At 40.7% G+C, this 14,967-nt stretch overlaps 1 protein-coding gene across 1 annotated transcript in view; it reads right to left on the bottom strand.

Annotated features, from left to right (window-relative positions):
• SOX5 (SRY-box transcription factor 5) overlaps positions 1 to 14,967 on the bottom strand; it is a 479,309-nt gene that overhangs the window by 446,591 nt on the left and 17,751 nt on the right. The window lies entirely within an intron of this gene.

The following is a 14,967-nucleotide window of genomic DNA, read 5'->3' as shown; positions in this document are numbered from 1 at the left end:
TGTAACTTTAATTAACCAGAAGCCTCTACTCAGACAAGCACAAACTCACACAGGAACTTTCAGGATCTGCAGAGGGGAAAAAAGGACAGAGGGGCAAGTGGGAAACTGAACCACAGTCAGCTGAAATCAATGGTGAGGCTGACAACCATTTCAGTGGACTTTGGAACATACCCAAAGTGGCAGAAGAAAAAAAAGATGCAGCAGGAACAGGGAGAATAAATTAGTATTATTAGTATACTTGAGCAGATTAGTATTAGAGCTACTAATAAATATTATTAGTAGCACAACTTAAGAATAGCTGGGGAACTGCAAGAGGAAGGACAGATTCTGCTCTTAAGGCTCATAAATGCTGGCTTCCTCCATCAAAATCAATGAAGTAGTTTTAGATTTACATCAGTGTAACTAAGAACAAAATCAAATTAAGGAGCACAGAGTAACTGGAGAAAAACCAAGCATTATTGAGCGTTCCAACACTGGGAGGCACTCAGATACTATAGTGCTGAAGGCCACGTTAGTAGATTGATTAAATGTTTGATCCATCAGTGGGAGATTTATCCAATATGGGGAGAAAACAGAGCTCTGACACTAGACTACTAATCAGCTATTATTTATAATTTCTGCATGCTATAAACATACAAAGGAAATGCTTTATAGAATTTGCAGTAATAATAATTCCCATTTACTTCCCACTCTTGAGATTAGTTCTAACAGATTCCTTCAACATTTTAAAGGTGTTTTGTAAAAGCATTTTCAAAAAGGTTTCAATAATAAAATCCCAGGACTTGCATGTTCTTATTTAGATTCTCACTCCTTTTGGTCTTACAGATTGATACCAAACGCTACAAAAACTAAATCCAGAGCCATTTATACTATTTTTTTTTTTTGCATGCACTATTTTTCTTGGAGAAACAACAGAGTCTTTCTCTGCGCTTCATTGCCAGGCTCATCGTGAGGTTTGTATGTGACAGTGTGAAAGTCGCAGTTTCTTTTCAACAGTTTCATGCTCCCACAAACACAGACTAGTTTCTTTCAGACACCTACTTTCACTAATGCATTGCCATTCCTTATGTCATGTACACTCTCTGCCTCTGTTCTAAACCCACAAACCTTAAAAAAAAAAAAAATTAAAGCTCCGACTTGAGTTAACCTTTCTTGTATTTTCTTATTTCCCTCTAAAAATCATTGCAATTATGAAATTTTTCTAAGTCCTTACCACTGGGATTTCAAACGACTTGAACATATCTGGTTTTGATACACATATTGCATATTACACACAACGAATTATTCCAGCAACCCTGCCTTTTATTTCCATGTTTAGTCCATAAAGTCCACCCATTTCTAACGATACCAAAAATCAAAGCCAGTGACATTTTTGTGACATCTCTGTCACCCACATACACACACATTTTTTCCACTTTTGAGTACATGGCCTAAAGGCACAGAAAAGGCTATTATTAGTAACCTGGGGAAATCTATTTAATCTCAAATTGTAGAGATTTATGTTTAAATAAGTGAAACAAGGTTCTATCTAGTTCCTGCTCCCACAGGTAGACCTTGATTAGTAATTACGAGTTCAGTCCTTAAATTTCAACTAATAATGAGACCATTAAAAAAAAAAAGGCAGGTTTAAAGTTCTTTTATTTTAAGGAATGAATTAAAAGATATAAAAAAATTGAAGTCTCTTTAAGAGAAGATATTAATTTCCTTTCAGAGAAGAAAGATGATGTCCTTGGCTGGATTGTTGTCCAATAGGATCTACCCAGACTTTTCAAAATACCAGACAAGTTTAACCAGCACAAGAAGGAGTTTTCCTACAAAGCAGTGGAGCAGTAAGCAGAAAGCTACACCTTCCCATATGTAAGGTGAATTTGTGTTTATGTGCATTTATATCAGGGTTGTGTCAAGCACAGCATGACACTGTCCATCTTGGCGTTCTTCTACCAGTTTGTGCATTGTTGATGAGTGAAAAGACTTGAATCCTATTCCAAGGTCTAATGATCACAAGTCCCACCATATTATCATTATTACTGAACCTATTCTTAAATTCAGTTTCAGAAAGAAACAACATTTTCATAGCACTTCCCTAGGAGCTGCACGTGTTTTTGATTCCCAGTGCTTGGCTGTAGTGGGATCAGAAAGGTATGATCCAAAACACTCTTTAAAGGAATTTCAGGAAGTCCACCTGGATATTTATTTGAGCATGTTTGCTCAACTTTACTCAGAGATCAGGCTCTCAATTGTATTACAACAAACTTATTGGAGATTACAGATTAGTAAATAGGCCACTGGTGCATGTAGGATCAAAAATTAGAGCTCAATGTCTTGGGTGTAGCTGCATTAGTACTTGAGAGTTATCATCTGTTGCATGGAGGAAATGGAGCAGAAAGCTTGTCTTTAGATCACCATTTCCCTTTCTTCCATCTCCCAAAAATAAACAATTTAAAGACATTATGAAAGCTTTACAGTAAGGACTCATGCAAAACTTGTGCCACAAAATGTAAAAATCCCTCATGCTTCATTACAAATCTGAAAAACAAGACAGTATCTGCAAACAAGTTTCACACAATGATGATGAGTGTTAAAACAGAAACTAAAGAAAAGCTCCAAGACTGAGAAAGAACTATGGGTTTAAGACTAAATTATCTGAAGTACAGTGTTTTCATATGTTGTGGCCAAAAGGCAGGGAAAAGTAGTATTTTCATAAACTGGAAACCATCTCAATGGACAAGGACTCTTGCAAACCAGTAAAAAAAAGTGATTTACACATCTTTTTGGATATCCCCAAATTTATGTTTAATAGCAACGTATCTTTATCTTCATGTGTCAATAGTTGAAAACACTTTATAATTCAAGAGGATTTCAGGGGGTCCTGGAAATCTATCAGACTTAGGTTGGAATTTATTACACATTAGAAAAGAAACACCACAAAGCAAGTCACCTATATTACCCATCCACAAAAATAGCATCTGTCTTCCTGGCTCTATTTTTGAGGTTAGCAAGAATTTACTCTGAAAGCAGTCCTATCGCTTCAGTGATTCCCCTTCCAAACAATCCCACAATCCTCATTTTTATGCTTTTCAAGCCCTTTACAGCACTCTCTGAAAGGCAGGGCCTGTCCTCATGCAGCTTTCTCCATGAAGTGCCAGCTGCAGTAGGTTTCCCAGTTCCCACCTGTGGTTCCAGGGTAGTCTTCTCTGAGATGCCACAGCAGAAGGCTTTACTTAACATCCCTCAAGCTTTCATCTTTTTCTTCAATACTGACAATATGTATTTAAGGAGAGAAAGAACAAAGCTAGACACTTGGAATCACAGAATCATTTAGCTTGGAGAAGACCCTTAAGGGTAATGTTTGGACTCATTGGTTTGACACTTTGAAGTCCACCACTAAGCAGTGTCCTTAAAGTGCCATGTTTACACATATTTTAAATACTTTAGTGGATGGAGACTCCACCACTTCCCTGGGCAGCCTGTTCCAGTGCTTGACAACCCTTTTGGTGAAGAAATTTGAACTTGAACCTACACAAGCCTGGAAAAGCAGCTCAAAAGGCATAAACCACTCTGCTCACCTCAGTGAGGTGTTAACACAGAAAAGCCCAAAATTACTGCAACGGGGTTGAAGTTTAAACTATTTCAAGACTTACATGCGAGAAAAGAACTGGTTGTACAAAGACATCCCACTCTGATATTGTAGGCATGTGGCAGTTGAAAGATAACCTGTTTAGCCTCCTCCCACCTAACAAGGAACCAGCCTCACAGAGCATAACACTACAACAACCACCCAAACAAGAGAGGGATTAATTCAAGTAGCTCAACAGACTTCAAAAATAACACTCCACCTAAGTGACTGGAATAAGTGAAGCTCCAGAAGGGCATTTACACTTTTTTCTACTCTTCTCTGCTCTCACTACAATACTCATACAGAAAATTTCTTAAATCAGATATGGCACAATGACTAATAATCCATTTGCACTCTGGGTGAGCTTGGCTAATGAATTCAAATGAGAGCAGAAGCAAGCCACAGACCGCCAGATTTTTAACATCCTCATATTTTCTACTAATGCTGTAATTGTAATTAATGTTTACTTTGTTGTATATTTTATTGCTGAGTCTTTAAATTCCTCTGGGATCCCTTTGGGATATACAGTACTATATAAATGTAAGTTGTTATTATCAAATAACAATCACTGGCCATTTAAATTATACAATAGCTACCTGATTATACTTAACCAAGTTTAAGCTCTAATAAAAAATGATTATATATAATCTAAATTAAAGATATTTTTCCCCAGTTCAAAGAACTCAAAGTTCTTCACATTGAATATGCAAGTGCCCTGCAACACCTGGAGCATGATACTGAAATCAGTTAAGACTTCTGTTGTTGCTTTCAATGGAGATGTGATGTTTGCCAGAGAGTTAAGTACCTTCAAAATTCTACCCTTTCTGAAGAAGGAAAATTAAGATTTGTTTTGTTTCCCCCAATCATATGAGAAGAGTATTCATCTGCGCATCTAGCACTGATCGTGGAGCATCTGTAACAGTCATTTTGGCTGTACCAACAGTTATACATACACTGTAAGTCTGAGGTATTATTTCAACATAGCACAGACATCTCTGAGCTTACACCAAAGCAGGCAACTCAGTGTTGGTCCTGTGAACTGGATGCAGTGTGGGACACGAAGGTGGCAACTGACCTTTCCTCTCTGTGGTCAGAAGTCCTGACCTCGTCTTCTATGATACGTCCACAGGGACACAGCCTCCAGAATATTCAGCCTTAGTCTTGTGCACGAAAAAGTCCACGCAGCCATGAGAGACATTTTAGGATGCTGTGGATTCTGAAAGTGCTGTTGTCCTGCATACTTCAAAATGCCAAAAATCACTCAATGAGCAAGAAGGTACGGTGACATTTTATATACAAACTCCTGTAGAAGATTATTTACTTGACTGAAGGGTTAGAAATCACATCTCCAAGCTTCAAATCCACGGGGGAAAGAACTAATTGAGCTGAAAGTCCAACTCATGAAAACGTGACTCCAGGACTTAGAGAGAAACCTTGCTTTTGTTCTCTCCTAATAAATACCACGAGGCTGGGGGGAGGGTGGGGTGCGAGCGGAGACACGTCTTTCTTGGCTGACCTCTGCCAAGTCATTTCCCTTGCTTCAGGTTTCTCATCTGTGGAATGGGGGTAATGGCATTAACCTCATTGCTGATGAATAGCCTTGTAGACAGGTTTACATTATATTTCAATGATAACAGATCATCTTGTGGACCTTTTAGCATCAATAAAAAAAAAATTAATTCCAGAGTCAATGACCTGTTGGCAGGTGAGGACTAACCCAACTTAAACTCAACTGCACAGGTTAAGAACACAGTCTGCCCAGGATCCCTCCAGCTGAGATGGACAGACTGCCCTACAGGTCATAAAAACCTAATGGGGGGCTGAAACACTTTTGCTGAAAAGCATGTCTCTGTGCTGGCTACAAAAGCAGGCTCATTTGACAATGTTCAAAATCTAGTGACCTCAGAAAAGTGCCTAGCAATAGTTAGGATGGACCTGGAGCCATAACCTTCATTTTAAGCAGTTCTGTATTCCTCTGAACTATTTGAAAAAAAAAAAAAAAAAAAAATCTAAGGTTTGATTTGAATTTCTCTCCTTTTCTTGCTTCCTTCCCAAAACATTTTTTTAAATTGAGGAATTAGTAAGTTGATTTTTAAGGGAAAAAATTTACTAACGAATACTAACTTCGGAAAATAAATTTCCCCACCAGAAGTATAAATATTTTGTTTCTAAGCTGATATTAAAAAAAAAAAGTGTCCAATTTTTGGGTAAAAATTATTCATTTTTGTTTTAAATTAAAATTCCTGAAGTGAGGGGAAAAAAAAAATCTTTATATCCTTGAGAATGGACATCAGTTCTTTAAGATGTGGGTTAAGATCATACTGTCTGAAGGTCCTGCTCTCCAGCAATGCAAATAACAATGACATGCCACAGACCTTTCACATAGACTTAATGACCTTGGTGGCCCTTAGCCAACTTCCACCAGATGAGAATCTGGGACAGAAGCCCCAGCTGAAATCAGGGCTCCCTTGCAAGAACTCTATACACACAAAGCTACAGAAAGCCCTCACAACACAGTTTGTAACTTAAAAGGAAAGCATAACCAAAAGATGAGAAGTAGTGGTTATTATTAAAGGAAGCATAAGCATCTGTTGCAAAGTGACAATCCTGAGGAAGAGCAAGGCATAAATTTCTTGAGTTCTGAGCTCCCAACTAACACTTCTGTTCTTAAGGTCATTTCTTGAAGTCAGGATGGAAGTAAAAAATTAATAAATTAATAAAACCCAATGTGTGTAAAAGTACAGCAGTCACACATCAAAACTTCTATTTATATTAGCTAACTGATTTTTAAAGTGTTACCCACTGATCTCTCCTGCTTGCTGGAGCCTGCTGTTGGTAGAGTTCCTTCAGCTGCAGAAGGTGGTGGATGATGACATCTGCGTGCACACACAGATTTCTCCTGACGCACAAAGTCCTCCATCAGCACCAAGACTGCCTGAGCTGCTGGAAAATGCTGCCTTTTGTTTGACACACGTCTCTCCACAACGTGTCAGCAGAAGAGCATGGGGTGCTACCCATCAGCTAAGCCACGGCACACCCTGCCACACCAGTCAGTTAGGAGGAGCCAGGAGACTAAGTCAGGGGTGATACTTTAGGTGGGAAATCAGGATCTGGTAGGTGTGGGGAGGAAAGGAGAGAAGGGCGGGGGTGGTACAAGATCCATACTGTGGTTTCACTGGAAGGACACAGCCTGTCATAAGGAATTACCATTAATTTGCACCAGCAGTACAGTTAGATTGAGACCAGCAAGCGACGATGACAAACAGCACTTGCAAGATCACATAATGAGGGGGCAAGGCTGCTTCACTGGAGCCGCTTCACTCAATTAGTGGACAAGGCTTTTAATGCTGCTATGCACAACCAAAGCAATTTTGATTACTGAGAGCTAAGTCTCCATTTAGAATGAGTCAGAAGCTGAAACCTCCTTTTTTTTTTTTTCCCCTTTCTTTTAATATAATTTATCTACAGAGTATTCGAATGGTAATAAGCTGTCTGAAAGCTGGACACATTAGCCTCTGTTTGTGGCCAAGTAACACCGAAATATACTTCCTAACATAAGTTCAAATAGCATCTATTCTAGCAAATGAAACCGATAAAAAGGTAGCAAGCAATCAATACTATGCCAAAAGTGAGGGCCAAATTTCGCTCTTATTCACTGTGATTTAACCATGAAACTTTGGGAAGGGATTTTGGTAGAACAGCAAGAATTTCATGACAGTACACTTAGAGCAGCAGCATGCTTTACTTACGTCCCCCTATGTTAGGATTACAATTACTAATTTGATTGATTCTGTTAGCCAAAGACCAAAAGTGGATTACCTCCTGAGTAGCACGTAAAATTTTCTTTGTTCATTTGTTTAATACGGATTTGGTTGACGTTTAGGAAGCACAATCTGATCCTAAGAAACTCACAAAACCTGAGCAAAGTCTGTTAACGTTCATTAAACTCTTCTATTTCTGCTAGCTTAGGTCCAAGCCTGAGTTTCCACTGTTGAAAGGGGAATTGTACAAATAACTGTGGATTAAAGATACTTTTAATGGGCAAAAGGTGGTGTTGCCAGAAGTTTAGAAGTAGATCCTGTGAACAAGATGCTGCTGCCAAACCCTCCTTACCATTGTTCATTAGGGATTCAAGTATTCACTAAGACCAGGAGGACCTGAACTTAAATTAAAGATGATTTGGAACAAGTACCTGCATGTCCACCACATCCTAATATCTACCCTAACTAGGGGTACATCAGGGTCTCATTATCAGTCTTTGCAGTTGAAGCTCTGCATAGGCACTTACATATTCCCTGGAATAAGGAGCGAACCCCAGTAACCAGTTTTCACACAGAATGGCCTGGCCACACCTACAGAACTATTCTATTTCTCCCTCCAAGAACACGTATGCATGATTGTATGTGGAGATGGACTAAGAATGGAACACGAAAGGAGGAAAAATTTAATCCAAGACCTTTCTTCAATTTAGGAATAAAGAGGATAAGAACATGGATTTCCTATGTGCCTGTGAGCAGTCCTCATTGCTAGGCTGTACAGTTAATGAGTCTCCCTGGAAATCCCAAGAAATCAAAATACTTTGTTTCATATGTATTGAAATGAATCATTTTGATGTTCAGAATTTTATTTTCATCTTTATTTTGGCTGAAATTACTTATCAGATTTGACCCAAATTTCAGAAGAAATTCTGCTGCTTAGAAACTGAATTTTTGGACGCATAAATATGTTTCTGTGGTAAAAAAACTCTACCCAAATATGCAAGATTTCAGTACTTCATCAGGATTTCTTACAAGTGGGTGGAGGGGACTGGAGGGAGGGGGGGGGGGCGTGCTGCAGTTGAAAGGGATTCCTTATAAAAGAATCAAGAGAGATTGTTTATCACCCACACTTCTCCCTATATCTGATCTAGCACAAAGCTGGATTTTTCCACTGGTCTCTGAAGTCCCGGTAGTTACTGTGGCAGGGTACCCAACCCAACTGACCAAACGTCTGATGCATTAAGGACACAAAGTGGATACAGGCTTTGCCTAAAGTACAGAACCAGCAACATTTTAAACTGCTTCATTTCTCAGCTCCAGTACAGCTACGTATGTATAATTTATTTAAGATTTGACTCGGCAGGGTAGCTGCATGCAATCAGCATATTGTTTTTGTGAAGGTTCCCCCCTATTGCCCCTTAGACAGATTTTAACTGTCAGGATATTGGCCTTTTGAATTTTTGTTTTCATAATACCATAAGCTATTTGAACATACATTATTATATACTAATCATTGCTTGTCCAATTTTTTTTTTGAGTCTTACAGGCGACAGCAGAGAACAAGAAATGCAATTTAGTTAGGACTTCAAAGCAGTGTTTCGTTATCATCCAAACCGGGGCTCTTTTATGTCTCTCTCACTATTTGGTTTTAAAAGTGAAAGGAAACCAGTCCCCTAAATTTGTTTTTTCAAATTTCCACCCACCTCCTCCCACTCTCAAAGGAGGGGCTTTATGATAATAGATAGGCTGATCTTGAGATCAATCACAGATAGAGATATATTTACTGTCCTCAGATAGTCATAGTATTGCCTACATTCACATGAATTAAAGATTGCCTAAATCCTGCCGCTGAACATTTCCAAACTTTAAAAAGATAGAGATCTATATTTAAATTTCATATCCATCTCATATCTCTATAGTGGGATGAAGAAAAATACCCAATTCAATCACACCTGAACTCTATAAAAACTGGATCTTTCAAGATTTGCTATCATCCTGTGGACTTGTGCATGTAAGCAAACCAGCCCTGAAAAACTAATACAGAACAGCTTCACTCCACACTCATTCCTTTTCAGGAGTGCCTTTGTATGGTTTGGCTTTGCTTGTGAAGTGGATTAAGCTAGACTCCATATGGCATTTTTAGTGGTGAAGCAAAGTGCCACAACAGGAACTAGTGCAGAACAATATTCAATGCACAGCCAAGCTCGTCCAATAATGACCTAATACAGTGCAAGTCTGAATAATATGCTCGGGTACAGCAAGATGCTGGGTGCTTGATGAGAAAATTATAGTGAAAAATTCTGTGGTTTACTTGTGCGAAAGGTCATATTGCTACAGACATTCAGAATGGTTCCTTTATAAATTAAAATCCACAAACCTTGAATCCCAGATTTGTAAACCCCTGCTACAGGTGCAGTGGGGACAGCAGCACAGCCAGGACAAGCAGGAATGGCATGACAGACTGCCACTTTTCATATAATGACTCTCCAGCCATTACTAGTAGCCCTGGTTACTACTTCTTCATCCTCTCATCTTTCCCCCCTTTCTTTTTGACCAAACAGTCCAGTCTGGAAACAAAATGGCTTTTGTTAAAATCCATTTAGTTCCATGAAAAGAAAAATAAAATAAACTCCTCCAAACATAATTTAAAAAAGGAAATCAGCAAAACCTTTGACATTTAACTACGAAACTACCAAAAAAAAAGCAAAACTGTTTTAAACTTTCACACAATAGGAAAAGTTCATTTGGGTGGAGCAATTGGTAGTGGAGCAGAGAAGGAGAAACTGAAAAGGTTAAGGTTTTCCTGTATGAAAATGGTAACTCAAACACACACTCAGGGGGACAGTTATACATATGTTTTTGAACTAAAACTCTAACCTGGCATGATTAATTTTGGCCTTCGTTTTGTCAAAATATTGAAGCCCATATGGCACAAAGCAAATAATTTTACATTTTTATTTTAAACCCCTGTGTTTTTCTTGTCTATTCCCCTTCTCTTTCCACCACACACACTGGCAGCCGCTACCAATACGCCAAATGCCAAATCAACCCTGCAAGCTGGCTGGCACAAGCACTCTACAATACTGGCACACGCTTCCTTTTGCAGGGGGATTCTCTCTGAAACCCTGTGGCACATCCAAGCATCCCTGCTTAGCAGCTGAGGACCCTGTCTACCCCAGTCACATCAGCAACAGGGTGCCTTAACCGCGAACGTGCCGCCCATTTCATTACGCCTAAATCAAACAGAGCGGCCGCACTTCGCATCAGTGCCTCCGTTCCCCCTCGTGCCACAGAGAATCAGACAGTGCTTTAAAATATCTTTGTATCCAGCAACGGAGAGGTATTGCTGCTGCAAGAAGAGAGGATTCACATCCCTGCAACGTAAGAAGAACAAGAAAATAAGACATCACTCGGGTAGGCCAAGTAAAATCCTACACCTGCAGTGGGGCTGCAAAGAACATCGATGCCTAAGTGGAGTAAAAGGATGTCACTCCTTCACCTCTTGGCCATGAAGCCCTCAGTTAGCTAGAAGGAAATCAGGAGCACTGAAGGCTCTGCTGACTCTGTCAGGATTGAAACTAGTATTTGAGGCTCAAACACTAAATCATGCTCTTTGATGCCCTTCCTCTTTGTTTTTTTTTTTTCCCTGTGCTTGTTGCCGTAGCACATGGCATTATTTATGTATATATATATATATGCATATTTTTAAAAGATTTTAGTTGATATTCATTTAGAATATAAGACAGCAGATTCTTTAAATCAGCAGACAATATATTCTGTGTTCAGACAAAGACCAACGCTGGGCATTGGACAGTCAAGCACACTGTACTGAACCAAAGGTGCATATACTTTCTAGTTCATTTTCTATACTTGCATGCTGAGTTCATGGCCAGGGATGAATCCTGCCTCCCAGCGTGAAAAGTGTCCTTTCCAGCTACAGGAACTGTGTTCATGATCTTCCAGACAGCCCTGGTGAAGGGATCAAAATAATGCCCCTTTTTCACTCAGATCAGAAAATGGTGAATCCTTCATCTGTGAGAGCCTGTTTTGAGGGAGGTCTGGAACATTTCTAAGAAGGACCCATTTCTTAGGCTGCACTGTGTTGCAGTGCACAGGCTAGAGGAGCCTCTGCAGCCACAGTTGTTCAGAGGTCCTCACATCAGCCTCACAACACCTGCAATCTGAGAACAACCCCACACCTTTCTCTTCCTTTGAGATCTGTTGAGGAGTCCAGAGGACCAGGTGAGGGTACCAGCAGTAGCCTACCATGCTGAGCATACAGCCTGCACAGTGTCATCCTACCTGGAGCTCCCAAAGCACCTGAGGCTCCCTGCTAGGATACTCCACCTTGCCACAGCTCAGCTGGGAGCTGATGGAGGAACAGGTAAGCAAGAGCTCATGATTTGATTGCTCCCTGCCACCACGTCACGGTCAATCGAGATCGCTCGATCGCAAAGCTAAAAACTTTCCTCTGTAATAACCTCATGGAGAGAGGGGGAAACTTTGGTGTGTTGTAGCCACACAGGACAGCCACAAGACACTGGGCTGACCCCGTCTTTCCACATTACCAAGTTTCTGTTGGAGCACCAACTCCACCTAACAAATGTAACTTTAACAACAGTAAAACAACCTAATAGCTTCGCATGCCAGGGGGCTAATGTGGTGGGCCATTTAACGCTGCACTAAATAGCCCTGGTTTGGTTCTCATTGCCAAGTGCTGAACTGAGAATTGCAACTGCAGGAGCAGCTCCTAATTCGTTAGTTAAAGGGGGTCATTGCTCATAGGGTGGGGAAGAGGAAAGAAGGGGGGAAATATCAGACGACTCTAAACATTCAAAGTCGACAGAAGGTTGCACTCCTGAGAGATGGAGTATTTAGCTGAAAGCCTGACAAAGCTCTGCAGCTGGGAGGCCTGTGGTGGTTTTACTCGACACTAAAAAACTTGCCATAAGATACTTGTAACCTGTATAATAGGCTTGGTGGGAATGGGGAAGCTGGGAATGAAAGGAAGGTGAAAACATCTTGCTAATAACACCGCGGTTTCGTTTCAACTGGCCCTCAAAACCATACACCATGCAGGCTGCCAGCCCAGCAAAGCAACAGCAAGACAAATAAACTGCTTTCTCACCCACTCTTCTTGAAAAAAAAAAAAAACAAAAAACACACAACAAAAAACAACCCCACAAACCAGATCTGATTGCAGAGGACATCACTTAAAAAATAAAAATGATACAACAAAACAAGCCCACATTTACAGGGCACCTCTGCAAAGGAAGAGCTTTATTTCTGAATGTTAGAACCCTAAAACAACCGTTTTCTCTAATTTCTGCCATCACTCAGATTGGCCTTGAATTACCTCCTGATAGGCCTCCCATGTGCTTGCAGATGAGAGAGTGTAATGGGGATCTGTTAATTAACTAGAAGCAAAGTTGCACGGTGGGGATCAAACACTGGATGCGTCCTAAAACTCCCACAGAGAAGATGAAATGCAGCGCAAACTTTAAAGACTTCCCGTCATTAGCCAAGACCTTGGCTGCTCCTGGCCCAGACCCCTCCTGTTTCAGAGAACAATGAGGACAATGATGGCAGAAATGAAATAGTGCAGCAAGGAACAAAGGAATTAGCTATTTACCCACAGAGAGAGAAAGGAAAAGAGGGGCAGGGGGGAAGGGGGAAGGGAACTTGCTTTTTTCCTAGGGTTTCTGTCTACTTTTAATTAATTTACGGCTGCCAGGGACTTGCACACAGAGCACGCCCAGGAGCATTGTATTAAGAGTGCAGTGTTAATACATGTAACATCTACTGTTTACTCCCAGGCAGGAAGGAGAAGGAGCTGGGGCAAAGGGGCAGTGGGGAAGGAGGAGAGGAGATCTTCCCTCTTCGAAGCCACTTGAAAGAGACAGGCAGAGATGAGCAAAAGGTTACGCTGATCTCTAACTTCTATGAACCCGTCTCCATGCAGGCTGTAATCCTTTGAAAGAGCTCCAGGAAGGGTAGATCAGGAGAAGGGAGGGCGCTAGGACAGGGACACCCAGGTGAGGTGACAGCAAGTGCTGCAGCAACCGAAGGGCAAGGTTTAATGGGCTTTCTCCAGTGCCCTCGGGTTGAGGAGATCTCAGGGTGGAGACCCAAATCCAAACAATGCTCTGCAGAGATACTCAGCCTCGTTTCACCATGTGAACTCAAAGCACTCGCTCTGAGCTAATGAATAAAGCTAATTGGGCCAGGCAGAGCACCACACCAGTAGCCAGCTTCTCTAGCAGTTCCACAGATAAATACTGTCCTCTGACTTCACCAAGCTGAAAATCCAGCTATGGCTAAACTGTGCCTATCCCTCAGACACGAACGCATAGCACCAGACTGGGACCTTACCATAAAGACAACTGAATGCAATACAGGATATACTAAAACATCCAAGCTGGCATTGTAAGCCTGAGTGACTGACTTGAGCACTAAATGATAATTTCCTTCATCTTGCCTTGCATCTCAAAAAAAAAAAAAAGTAAGCTCTGTCAGATGGCTATTTTCATGAAGCCTAAACCCCAGGATGCAATGCATTTCCATTGAAAGCCTAGAGAACAAGGCACAGAGAAGTCACACTGCGCAAGGAGAGCCCTGCATTAAGACTCTGCAGCTTCACACACAAAACCATCAGACCTCAGAGAGCAGAGTGATGGATGCAGCATGAGAAGCTGAAAGAAACAGCATAATTCTCCTGGTAGGTGCTTTGTGAACATTTGCTTGAGCTTTTGTCTCCCTTGGAAAACAAGCAGCAGAAACAGAGGTTCCACTGAAAAATAAAAGTCTGCAGCTGACCAGATTTATTCTTGGCCTAAACAGTGGCCTTAGGCAGCAATGGTTTCAGTCTGTATTCTGCACATGACTGCTTTTGATAGGGAATGGGAACATGAACGTGTGCCTCAGGTGAGGATGAAGCATTTAGACTATTTTCTGGTTGCTCAGAAGAATGTTGGTGGATGTGTCAGTCTTTTTCAAGGTAAGAGCAAACGATCCTATTATATACATTTTAAAACTAAGAGGCATAAACATTTGGTTTCTAGGCTACCTGTTCAGAAGAATCAGCATGTGTTTTACAGTTCAGCAAAAGAGACAAGACCTTCTAGGCTTACACTTAACAAGATCAAAGCAAAAGTTAAAAAGCCCACTGCACATCCGGCATGTTTGGCCATGTAGGAGAGAAGCACAAAAAACTTCCCTGACATTCAGTCCAGGGCACCAAGCTTGATTCACCACAGGATAAGGGCAAGGGAAAATGAGAGAACATCCTTTGATACCATAACTAGTGTCTCAGCACTGTCCTACACTAGCTAATTCCAGAGATGGGAAATAAAACGTGAATAGAACTTTGGAGGATTTCACATCCATTTTGATATGTTATAAAGCCAGCTATATTTTCAAAGGGGAAAGTGATGTCTATTTTTTTTCCAAAGGCACCCCATTCCTGTGCCAGATAGTTAAGTTTTCACATAACCAGCATCATTCTCCATCATTACCTACACATCACTCAACCCTAACTAAACTGAGCAACAATATCTAGGAGAACATCTCATGCTCTTTCACTCTTCTGTCTTC

This window comes from Pipra filicauda, unplaced genomic scaffold (assembly GCF_003945595.2).
Source record: "Pipra filicauda isolate LSUMZ 115617 unplaced genomic scaffold, ASM394559v2 scaffold2_size9829703_pilon, whole genome shotgun sequence".
Classification (NCBI taxonomy): Eukaryota; Metazoa; Chordata; class Aves; order Passeriformes; family Pipridae; genus Pipra; species Pipra filicauda.
Note: the sequence above shows the minus strand (reverse complement) of the source record. Positions and strands in the feature narration are given on the sequence as shown.